At 51.6% G+C, this 12,126-nt stretch overlaps 1 protein-coding gene across 6 annotated transcripts in view; it reads left to right on the top strand.

Annotated features, from left to right (window-relative positions):
- Positions 1-12,126, top strand: part of SLC35H1 (solute carrier family 35 member H1) — a 38,935-nt gene that overhangs the window by 24,600 nt on the left and 2,209 nt on the right. For 2 of the 6 annotated variants that reach the window (XR_012676354.1, XR_012676351.1), the window contains one exon: positions 10,383-11,678. The gene's annotated coding sequence lies outside the window, so the exon portion shown is untranslated. Of the gene's footprint in view, positions 1-3,674; positions 3,817-10,379; positions 11,679-12,126 lie in introns of those variants that run through there. The other 4 variants (XR_012676355.1, XR_012676349.1, XR_012676352.1 and 1 more) reach the window with 3 other exon arrangements.

Below are 12,126 nucleotides of genomic sequence, written 5' to 3'. Positions count from 1 at the left end.
AATCTGGAGAAATGCTTATATCCCACCTCTGAGACCCTTCCATGTGTTCTGAGCAGGGGACACCTGCAAGTCTGCCAGCCACACAGCGTATTGATTTGCCAGGCTGAAAGGAAAGGCATTTCTCTGCTCGCTGTGAGACAGCCTTGCTGCCGACGAGCCTGGAAGAACATGTTTAGGTCATTTCATCAATGTAAAGGTTAAATGTTTAGCTGCAGCTATTGAAAACAAAGCAACAGCAGCAGCAGCAGCAACAGCAGCAGCAGAATTGAATGCCTTATCAATGTCTGGATCTAAGCACCTACCAGGTATAGTGCACTGAGGTCCTCACTGGACAGTGCCCTGTGTCGAGAGCGCTGCCTCAGCGCTTTTTCACCTGTGGGCAGCTAAGCAACAGCCCAGCCCCACTTCACCCCAGTTGACAGCTTTGCAGAATGGATTTTTGGACTCAAATTTTTGCCTGGCGATTTTGAAGAAGTGCCTTATGTTTTAGAGTGTGACCATACAATTTCTGCGCTCTGTGCTGATTAAGAGGGCATCTTTATATTGTAGCCTTACTTTCAGCCACTCAACCTCTGTGAGAGTGCCAGTGACCTACTCTAAGAGGTATTTGAATACAGGTCTTTTGTTGAGTAAATATGGACCTGGAAGAGTCATTTTTTTCTACCCTGCACATCCCCTGTTTCAGTAAATCAGTAGATTTCTCATACATTTAACTTGTATTGTTTTGCAAAAAACTAAGTTTATATTTTAGCATCATAAAGCAGGTTGTCTTTTGGACAGCATGGCTCACAGCTTTCATGACTTCATAACAACTTGCAATATGGGTATTATTAAAAGAAAAGACTAAAAACCTCATCATGGTGCAATATGTTTAACAGTCCCATGATGCCTGAATTCCCTCTTTCTGTCACATTTGTGGGCATGTCACAGCAACTATCCTGCTGCCAGGCCATTGTCTCTGGAGTCTGGGCTCACCCTTTGCAGTCCCGTGCCTAGAAGACCTAGAGTCCAAGGCAAACACCAGGAGACACTTCTTTCAAGACGTGGGCCGAGGTCCTGCTCCATGTGTATTCCTGCCTGCGCTCCGTCTCCCTGTGTGCCTTTTCTCATCACCCTGTCTCCCCAGGGTTGGAGCTCTTCCAGGCTGTTGCTGGCATGGTTTAACCCCAGTCGGCAACTAAGCACCACACAGCTGCTCACTCACCCTCCCCACCCCCAGTGGGATGGGGGAGAGAATCGGAAGAGCAAAAGTAAGAAAATTGGTGGGTTGAGATAAGAACAGTTTAATACTTGAAATAAAATATTATAATAATAACAACAACAACAACTTGTAATGAAAAGTAAAACAACGAGAGAGAGAGAGAGAGAGAGAGAGAGAACAAAATCCAGGGGAAAAAAACAAGTGATGCAACCGCTCACCACCCACCGACCGATACCCAGCCTGTCCCCAAGGAGCGATCGCTGCCCCTCCGGCCAACTCCCCCCAGGTTATATACTGAGCATGACATCATATGGTATGGAATACCCCTTTGGTCAGTTTGGGTCAGCTGTCCTCGCTGTGCCCCCTCCCAGCTTCTTGTGCACCTGGCAGAGCATGGGAAGCTGAAAAGTCCTGGACCTAGTGTAAACGCTACTTAGCAACAACTAAACCACCAGTGCGTTATCAACATTATTCTTATGCTAAATCCAAAATATAAACTATACCAGCTACTAGGAAGAAAATTAACTCTACCCCAGCTGAAACCAGGACACCTGATCTGCGTATAATGGGACCCTTTGTGCTTCAGTGTGCTCCAATCACACCCTGCCAGATGAGGGGGCTGCAGGGGCCTTTGCCTGCGCAGGAAGGGTTGTTCAGTTTATAGTCCCGTCTGCAGCATCCAGAGAAGCACCAGGTGCTCAGAGGCCCCTCCTCCATGCCCAAAACCAACTCTTTGCTCCATGCAGGAGGCAATGGCTCCTGGCAGCACCTGTGCGAGAGCTGGCAAGGGGCTATGCTGAACAGGTCTAGGTGCTATGGCTGTCCTGCAGTGGCAGCCCTGCAGTGGCAGCTGGCACCTCCTTGGGGATGGTGCCAGGTGCTGTCACTCTGGTGCGGGGTGTTGGCATTAGTTGCTGGTTTGTGCAAACTACTGTCTATACCCTGCCGCCCTTTTTCTGTTGGTCTCTGGCAGCTGCTGCCCCTGTTAGACAAGTGTATGATACACTACAGTCCACAGCCAGCTGGCCCCAGTGATGAGAGAAGCACAGCAGACTGATCTATTGGGGGGACTTCATCAAAAGGCTTGGTGGGGAGCAGCCATGTGACTCTACTGGCTCATAAACTGAGCTCCAGTGTGATGCGTTGGTCCCCCATGCTGTTGTGCATCAGCCCAGCCACAGGGTGCAGCTAAATGAGGTGGCTCTGGGGTGCAGGCACGCAGTGAGCACCCAGGTCCCAGCTGAGCTGTCACCTGAGTAGCAGCAGCAGATGGACGTGGAAAGCCTTTAAATTCAGCACATGATCAATACTAAACTGATCTTCTGGAGTTTCTTATAAGATTACCCCAGCCTCATGCATCCAATGGTAAAAAAATCACTCAGCACACTAAGGAGATGTGAGAAACGCTGTAGACCCCATTTAGGATGCACAGAGCGAGAGTAAATGACTTCACAATTGTTTCTTGCAGGAAATAATTCATCCACTTTACATTTGGTTTTATTGCTACCCCTGTGCCCGTGCCTCAGTTCCTTTCTACCAGTTTCTCTCTCTTGTCCTGAAATTCCCATACTGGGTAGTTTCTGTCATCGTGATTCCCTACCACACACACGTGTGTGCCTGTACATACACACAGACACAAATGTGTCCTGTCCAACTTTTACTGATTGCCGTACCAGGGAAAGCAGTGCTGGGGTAGAGACGATGCTGTTTCACTGCTCAGCGTCAGCAGAACTGGGCTCTGTCTGGGCCCTGGCCTGGCTTTGCCAACTTGGTCTCTGCCCCAGTGCTGCTTTCATGTGGTACCAACGTGCAGAACTGTTTGGAATGCATTAACGACGCTAATAGAATTTCTATACTAATTAGTAATGCCATTTGAACAAACTGTCTCTTTATGACACAAATTATCAGCCAGCCAGGTGCGGGGTGGGGGCTGCAGCTGACACAGAGAGTGGCAGTGAAGGGGTAGAAAGCTACGCTGGCATGGGACCAGGCTGTGGCAGGCACTCGCACGTGGCCCACCCGGAAGCCCTGGGCTTCCCCACACAGTTAGAGCCAGGAGGGACAAGGCAGCAGCTGGATGGGACCCGGTATGTGGGGCATGCCACATCTGGCCTAGGGTGTCTGGTGGGCTCTGCCCTGCTCACACAGAGCAGTGTGGACTCTGGTGTGTTTGCTGAACCAGATGGCTTGTGTGTCAATCCAGGCTGCTACAGCTGCTAAAAACAGGTTGATGGGAGTCCTTGCCATGGGATGAAGCTTGTCTGGCCCTGTCAGCTGAGGCAAGGGCTGTTACGTGCATCTCTGAAGCCCTTGGCAGCATGCTAGCTCCTGGGGCATCCTGCTTCTGGATGGTTTTGTGGAAAAGACTGAGTACAAATTGGCATGTATCTCTCTGAGCTGAAGATTGTTGGAGTCTGGGAAAGTGTCAGGAAAAGCATCACCACCTGCTTGCCTTGTCCCTGTTCTGCTCCAGACAGTTGCTCCTGGCCACTCTGGAGACACAACATGGGCTAGAAGGACTCTTGGGCCAGACCTTTGCTGCTCCCTGTGGAAACCATTTTGACTGTGTCTGGAGCCCTGCAGATACCTTCCTGGGAGTGCTCTTCTTTGCACAGGTGGGTGCTGTGAGGCTCTGATCCCACCTCTGGGTCTGTCCACCTCTGATCACTGTGAAAGGCAGGAGAGTTGAGATCATGGTGGCTGTGGTCTGACCTGAACTGCATCTTCAGGAATAGATCCTCCTTTTCAGGTGTTGCCCAGCCATCGCCACTGGCTCTTTGAACACTCCTTCCAGCAAGGCAGCAGGTGACCTTTTGGAGGGAGAAATGATCCCAGCATCAATATGGTATTTTGCATGCTGTCCCCTTGGGATCTATAAGTATAGGCCAAATCAGAGTTATTGTAATCCTCTGCTTTGAGAGTTGTGGGCAAGGTCCCACCATCTGGGAGGCAGTGGCTGCTCTGGGTGTTTTGGCTCCATGCCAGAATCCCTGAAATTCCTCAGGGGCATTTCTTGAAGTGCCCCCCAGGGCACCTACTGGGCCCTGGGCTGTTGAGAGCTAGAGTGCCTCAGGCACAAGCTGCTTTGACCACTGCTGCTCCTTCCACAGGAATCTGTCTGCGAATGGGTTGCCCCTCCGTGAGTTGTGAGTCCTAGGCCCCCAGTGCCTTGGGCATGCAGAGCATTACACCCCCCAGCAGCTCCAGGTAGGCACCTGCACATCATGGGCGGTGTCCCCAGGAGTGGCCTCTAAGCTGTGCAAAGGGAGTCTCCACTGACCTTGGCCTGAGGTTGCCTGTTATGTCACATCAGCAAAACTTGGTCCCTAACCTGGGATCCTAACCAGAGTAAGGAGGTGCATGCACAGCCCTGCTGGCCCCCCACTGCTCTGCTGGCTGCCAGCGAGTGAAGGGGGATGGAGGAACACCGGGCAGGCACCCAGCATCTCTGCTGTCTCTGGGGCCAGTCCCTGGAGCAGAGCACTCTGGATCCCCCTGCAGATGACAGCTGGTGGCGCTCAGCGCCTCTGGAGCCATCCTCAAGGCTCTGAGTTTGCTTTCCATACAAGGCATGTGCCTCGGCCCGACTGCACATGCTTCCCATGGGTTTAGACATGCAGTGCCCATGGGGCTGGCTGCTGACAGTCCCCCTGTGCCACCAGACAGCAGCCTGTGGGTCTGGGGCTGCACACAGCCGCGTCAGGCTGAGCTGACAGGCCTGGTGTGAAATAAGATGAATGGGCTGAAGTTGGTGAAAATGATTCTAATTTATAATCTGCTGCTTTGTGAAGCTCCCCAATTAATTCTCTCTAGATACATAAGTAGGCCACATGTTTGCTTTGCTTCAAATGTAATAAACATTACACTCTGTCCCCTGCTTTTAGTGCTGGTTCCTGTCAGAGCATTAGTCCCTATAGCTAATTCCTCACACCTGTCTCCCAGGCTCCTGGGACCTAGGCTGAGCATGGGGTGGAAACGCCGAACTCCAGGAAACTTGTGGCATGGAGAGATAAATTGCTGATCAAAGGGCTAGTGCACAGTGCCTCTGAATATTTAGTCGCAGGCAAGGCAGCCCAGCCCACTCGGGAAAGGGCTTTGTCCCTGACGAGCTGTTTGCCTGGCTCTGCTGTGCAGCAGCGAGCAGCTGGGGTGGGATGGGGTGTTGGGATCTGCGCACTCTCAGGCCACAAAGAACTGGTCAGTGGGGTGTGACACCAGTGGGGAGGCTGTTCTTTGCAGCTCTGCTGGGGTCTAGATGTCATCATAGGGCTGCTGCAGAACCGAGTCACTGGCCTTGCGCAGGAGGAAAAGTCTCCGACTGGTGCAGAAGTGGCACCTGCAGCCATCTTCAGGGTAAGGGTGCTGCCTGCCTCAGCATCATGCTCTCCTTGCTGCTGCTCCTGCCCTTCCCTGCCGCTGCGGGGCAGGAGTTGAGCACAGTCTCTGCCATGGAGCCAGGCTAGGAGCTGCAACCCTGTTGCCCAGATCTCCTGGAAAAGCCAGGAAGAGGTGGGGAGGGTCCCAGCAGGTAGGGGGGAGTCTGCCTGGGACATTCATGGCTCTAAAGTGTCAAGATGCCCAAAGAAAGGCCTGTACTGCCTCTACAGCCAAGGACAGTACCTCCCAAGAGTTTGGGCACTGCTGGCCCAGGAAGTGCTAGTTCCTTTATCAGGTGGAAATAGAGGTGATGGGCAGTCCCTTGTTCCTTCAAAGATCTCCTATGCATGTAAAAATAGAAGCAATTTTGCAATGCCTTGCTGATCCCTTTCATCTCCTTCCTTACCTGCAGGGGATGGAGGTTGATTCCAGATTTGCTGATAACAAGGATGCAGAGAGGTTTGCATGAGAAAAAGAGCTAGACGTTGGGCTTTAGTTTTTGTTTTGATTGTTTTGTGACTGATCACAATCCTCACTCTCTCTGCCTTGTTTTCCACCTCCTTCCCCAGTACAATCATTGTGGTCTCTTCACCTACCTAACAAGTCAAGCCCATCTCACAGGCACTGAGTGCGAAAATGGGTTGAAAAGCCCAGTTTTTTCTTTGCCATCACATATATCCTCCATCTAAATTGCAAGATCACCAGGACTGAGGCAGCAAGTTCTGCTGGAGAGGCATGCATAAACTTTTGCTGAACTAGTGACCGTCCTGTTTGTCCTGTTGCCTGTGGCTTCCATGGTCCTTGGGCATCAGGAGACATTTCCTAGGCCTTCCTCTCCTTTCCACACCCAGGAAACATCCTCCATCCTTGCTTACTTGCCCCAGCCTGCTCAGAACCCTGGCCTTGCTCTGGTGCTGTGTTAGTTGAGCAGGTGAAGAAGTGTAGAGCTGCTTTGCTTGTTGAGATGCCTTTGGCGGAGTGTGAATGAATTGGAATTGGTGTGTGCTGGGTGAAGGTGCCCACTTCCATCTGGTTTGATGCAATGATGGATTATTGATTGCTGTGCAGAAAAGTGGGGGCAGCTTACTTGGCGTTGTCTTTTCACCATCTCCAGAGGAAAGAGAACTTTAAAAATCAGTTTAGAGTGTAGTTTAATAGTGAATTTCAGCACTCCTACCACTAACAGACAGGCCTTGCTCTTCTCTCTCACCTGGCTTTACCCTGTGCATCCACGGCTTCTCTGCTGGCATCTCAGTGCAAATGAAGCACTTGCCTGGCCTTGGGCTCCCGTCCTGCCCTGGGTGGTCCAGAGCCAGCCACACTTGCTGGTAGTCCAGAGCCAGCCACACCATGCACTTCAGTCCGCCTTAGGGCAGGGGCAAATTCCTTGAGCCCTGGTAGGGAAGAGGTGCTGGCTTTTCACTCTGCACCACAGCACCCAGTTTTGTGCTTGCTGTAGGCATGAGGAGCCTGGCTCAGCATCTGCAAAGTGTCTCACCGCACTGAGGGTACGCGCTTCCCACCTGCCCCATGTACGCTGTGGGGGAGAGCATTCACTCTGCACTCCCTAGGGAGGTTCTAGCAGGAGGAGCTGTGCTGGGGGCTCTCAAGGACAGAGGTGCCAGCCTGACCTCGGATCACGTGGCCCCCCTTTTCCTGGAGCCCCAGACACTGGCACTTGTGCGCCCCAGGCAGGCCTGCCAGGGAGAGGAGCCAAGCAGCAGCTGCTATCAGGCTCACACAGACCTTCCCATCTGGCTGCTCTTCTGAGGAGTGGTCCATGCTCCCTGCAGGTGCTGGGCAGCCCTCACTGGGAGGTGCAGCCAAGGCAGGAGGTGCAGCTGCTCTGTCTGCAGAGTCTTGGTGAGTGACAGTCTCAGCCTGCCCCCTCCAAGCCAGGTTGGTGCAACCCCGGCAGTGCCTGCAGCCCCTTTTCTCATCTCAGATACACAGGTGGGCGCTGATATGGAGCCCTGGGATTTGAATTGGCTCAGGCAGCTTGAGCTATGTTGCAAGAGGCTGGAAACACAAAGCTCAGCCTAGGTCTGGGTCCAGAGCATTGGGGATGGAGAGCTGGTGGGCTCCAAAAAGAGGATGCACGAAGCCCTTGAGACTCTAAAGCCACCACTTCTCCCAACTGCTGTGAGGCAGTCCTCTCTGAGTCCTCCCTTCTGCCCTGCGGAGGTCTGCCAGGGCACTGAACACCTGGGATCAGGGATCTCCTGGCAGACATGGTTAGTGTCTGCATTGCTGCTCTCTGTCCTCCCCACAGCCGTTTGCAATGTGCCACTGGCAGCAGGTGAAGGTGAAGGGAGAGCTGCTTACCTGCCTGGATGGAGCTCAGACTGAAGACCTTCCCTGTGATTTGTCAAGCTCTGTGACTGCAGAGCCACTGAGACTGAGCCAGGATGTTGTCATCTCTCCTGTGTCTCCTGAAGCTATCCCCAGAGCTTCTGGGAAGGGCTAAGCTAGTGGGTGCCCAACACCCTGTTGTCAAACCCTCTTGCTTTTGCGTAGCTTGGCCTGAGGCAGAGGTGTTGGGCTTGGGCTCACTGTGCTGTGGAGATTGAGCCAGGCTGCAGCTGTGCCACTGGCTGCAGACGCTTCGGCATGGTACAGGGCAAAGCAGCAGTACCCTCAGGTGCCTGCTGCTTGCTCTGTCCCTGGCGGATGGGGAGGGGTGCTGGCTCCTGGGGAGCTGTGCCAGCACATGTTTCCAGGCCTGAGATGGGAGTGTTTCTCCCTGATCAATGCAGTTTGTTTCAGACGTGATGGAGCACTCACTGCAGGAGCAGACCGAAGATGGTGGCCACAGGGGCAGCCAGGCTGGTGAAGCAAGACGTTTTAAGTGCTTTTCATTCCAGCTCTCTGCAGCCCATGTCTTGCCAGGAGCTGCTCTCTGTTTTCAGTTAGCTTTGTAACTGCATTAGATCCTAGTAAACAAGAGCTTTCCAAGTATGTTGTAGGAGCCAAGGCAGCTCTGGGCATCTTGGTCGTGTCCCTGGGGATAGGGCTGCTGGGTGCTGCTGGCACCGTGACACAACTGCTCCACACCTTGGCTTTGGGGATCCCCAACACCTTCTCTGGGGAGACTGAGCCAGGGGCCTGGCTGTGGAGAGGAAGAGGGTAGTCCCCTGGCTGCCACCTTGGAGAGCAGGACTCTGCTCTCAGTCTGGGTTGGACACTTAGCACAGCTCTACTCCCTCTGCGTGTGTTTTCTGCTCTTTTCTCACTCCATCTACACCACAGAGAGAGGACAAAGGACCATGAAGAGTTAGAAGAGGTAATAGAGCTGAGCACCCAGGACGACCAAGCCCCAGCAGCCTTCTCAGCCTCATCTTTCGTGGTACCCCCTCATGCTCAGAGAGCTGCCAGTGTCAGACCTTGCTTGCACCCAGCTTCCCCATCCTGGCCTGGCTCCTGTCCCAAATACATTTTTACATTTTATAACTCTCAGAGGTTTTTAAATTTAATGGGTTCTTTTTTTTTCTTTCTTCCTTCTTATCACCTGAGCTGGATCCTCTCTGAGCTGCTGCCAGCTCCAGGGATTACAAGTGAATAATTTAGGTCTGATGGTGCGTTTGAAGTTTTAAGAGAAGGAAGTGGCATGTGTAGCCTGCTCTTCATCCCTGCCCCAGGGCCATGGTGCAGGCTGCTGCCGTTTCTCCAAAGGCAATTTCAAGGATTCCCTAAGGAGCCACACTCTGAACATTGCGTGGCCCTACTTGGGCATGGCCTTCCAGATCCAGGCAGCCTGGAGGCCAAGGCTCCCAGGGCACCATAGGGGCAATGGGCTCATTCTCGCCCAGCTGCCCTTACAGGCTGCTGCTCTGCAAGGAGGCAGCTCCCCAGCACCAGCACTGGAGGAGCACGGTGTGCACCAAGGACTGAATCACAGCACTGTGCCTGTGTGAGGGACTCAGGGCCTTGCTTGCCAGTCCAGGGCCAGGAGGGGTTAAATGCCAAACCAGTGTGTGTTTTGGCAGCTCTGAAGCGTAGTGAAGAAGGCAATGGGCAAACATGACCTGCTGGAGAGCTGACTTATGGGCTAGCTGCTGCTGGGCAAAAGGAGGTGTCTCTAGGGTCACCACCCTGTTGCCTCCAGATACTGGTGGAGGAAGGAAGGACTTGCAGTGTCCTGAGCAATGGCAATGCAGAGCTTTTGGCTGGCTTGCTTATCTTTGCTGAGTGCAGAGCACACTGCTGCTTGACTCTCCCAGGATGCATTGAACTCCACAGGGTCCGGAAGCAGATGAGACGTCCCTCCCCATGTCCCCATGTGTGCTGCCATCAGTGGTCTCTGTGGTCTGTGCTTGCACAATTGGTAGTTCTCAGGACAGGGGGCACAGAAAGATACTCTGGGAAATTATTTTTAACCCACTGTGATTCACTCTTCAGAAAGCTAAGTCACTTCTGTCAGGGCTGGTTCAGTAGCAGCCCCAATGGAGGCAATCTTTTCCTCATACATATACTTGAGCAAGTTGGCTCTGACAAAATTTAAGTATGAACTTTAGTGGTTTCCAGGAGCTCTTGGAAGAAGTAACAAGGATATCACAGGGTCCAGCGTTAAATCCTTCCCTGCTGGAATGCAGTAGAGAACAGAAACTGTCAGGCAGTTTGAGATCCACTTAACAGCAATTAGTGCTGATGAAAGAAGCACTAACGGGAAAGCCCCAGTCTCTGTGCCTCGGGTGGGAGGAGGAAAGGAATGTGTAAGAGAAAATGTAAACATGACAAAATGTGGCTGTGTATCCCACAAAACAATGAATCATTTTAACATTTCCAATCCTTTTTATGCAAGCAGAAACAGTCGATCAATATGTGACAGAATTAAAGACCTGCAGTAAAACCTTGGAGCTCGGGATCTGTGAGAATTGTGAACACAGACTAATATGCGGAATTCTGCATACAGCATAAAAGGAAAGGCAGATGTATGTACAAGAGCCGGAAGCTTCAACAGCAGAAGTCTGCTGGGCAAGAGGACTCCTCTGCCCACCCAGAGGAGCACCCGTTGGAGACGAGAAACCACCACCGGCAGTGGATATGGAGCACTTACAGAAAGTAGGAGTATTTCCCAGAAAACTCCACGTTACAACAAATGTGGCCCTAAACCATATCCTTGTAAAAGCCTGCAAAATGTCATTCAGAATGTGTGTTTGTAAAAGCTGCAGCCATAGCCATGGCTCTAGAGGACTTTCAGCCAGTAAGAGCGTCTCATAGACTTTACCCTGCGAATCAAGAGATGCCATTCTCTGATTCTATGCCAAAGCTAACTTCAAAACAAAGACAATTTCAAGGTAGGTTAGTAGGACGGTATCCCTGGAAAAAGGAAAGGCAGGCGTACAATAGCTAAACAAGTGAATACTCAGTTATGTGCACAAAGGGCGTGATGGGCTATGTTTGAATCCATTCTAAAAATACCTATACTGGTCCATTTGAAGAGTAGTAGGGAAGACACAATTGCACAGTTTGGAAATACTAACATTTTTAGAAAGATAGGGTCATTCTCTGGATCCTGGTAATTGAGTGAGCAGAGAAGCTCAACATGATGCACTTACAACATGTCTTTTGGGAGGTTCAGATTCCTGCAGTTGCACTTTGGAAAAGCTGTAGAAGCTTATCATATACGCAGAGAAGCCTCCTACTGGCAACAGCAGAACAATAAATGGCACAAGGAAAGCATAACTTTAAAGAGAACTCACTACAACAGGGGTTGCCGGGGAGATGAAGGAAGCTGGGGGATTGACTGGATATGCACATATATTGACTGTTAAAAGCAGTGGATCTAATAGTGGTGGTGGCTGAGCAGGATTTGAGTCAGAGGGGACTAGGCATGATGAAAGATAAGCAAAGCTCAGTCTGACGCTGCACCTTCCAGATGTAGGCACTGGATAGGGCTTCCTCTCCCTTCGGTGTAGGAGGGCTTTGCTGGTCCCTCCCAACCACATTATGGTGGTCTTCCCAATCCAGAGTACATATCTTTCAGAGTGCTGGGCTCAGCGCTAGTGTACTCCAGAAGTGGTCAGATCACTCTGCCTTTCTGGGATGTGAGTCCAAAGACAATCCTAGTACCAGAAATCAACAACTATTTTCCAGCTTACATCCTCTCTACAGCTTTTTGCAGCCAGGTTGTGGCTTTCACTGCACCACAGTTCTCCTACCATTGTTATAGGAAGATTATGATTGCTTTGAGCCCTGTTTCTCTGTGCTCTTGGCTGGTGTCAGGGCCACGGAAGAGTGTGTGTGAGTGTGTGTGTGTGAGAGCGCGAGTGTGTGTGCATGTGGGTTTACTAGGAAGAGAATGACAAAAGGAGGCTGTATCATGCTCCTCCTGCCAGTTAGCCTTGTCCTAAGCTTTCCATCTAGCTGGGACCCTTGGGTGCAGCCCAGACCCGATAGCCCAAACCTCTGCCTTTCCTCCATTTTCTTTGCGCTGGTTTGTTATATTGCATATCTAGGGCATAGCTTCAGTTATCCACTCTCTTGCAATGCCTAGGTGGTGAGCTGTGCATCTAGCTGTAGGTCTTGGGAACAAAAAACTTGGAAAG

The sequence above is a fragment of the Calonectris borealis genome, chromosome 17 (assembly GCF_964195595.1).
Source record: "Calonectris borealis chromosome 17, bCalBor7.hap1.2, whole genome shotgun sequence".
NCBI lineage: Eukaryota > Metazoa > Chordata > Aves > Procellariiformes > Procellariidae > Calonectris > Calonectris borealis.
The sequence above is the reverse complement of the archived record's forward strand: the minus strand, read 5'-3'. Positions and strand labels throughout refer to the sequence as shown.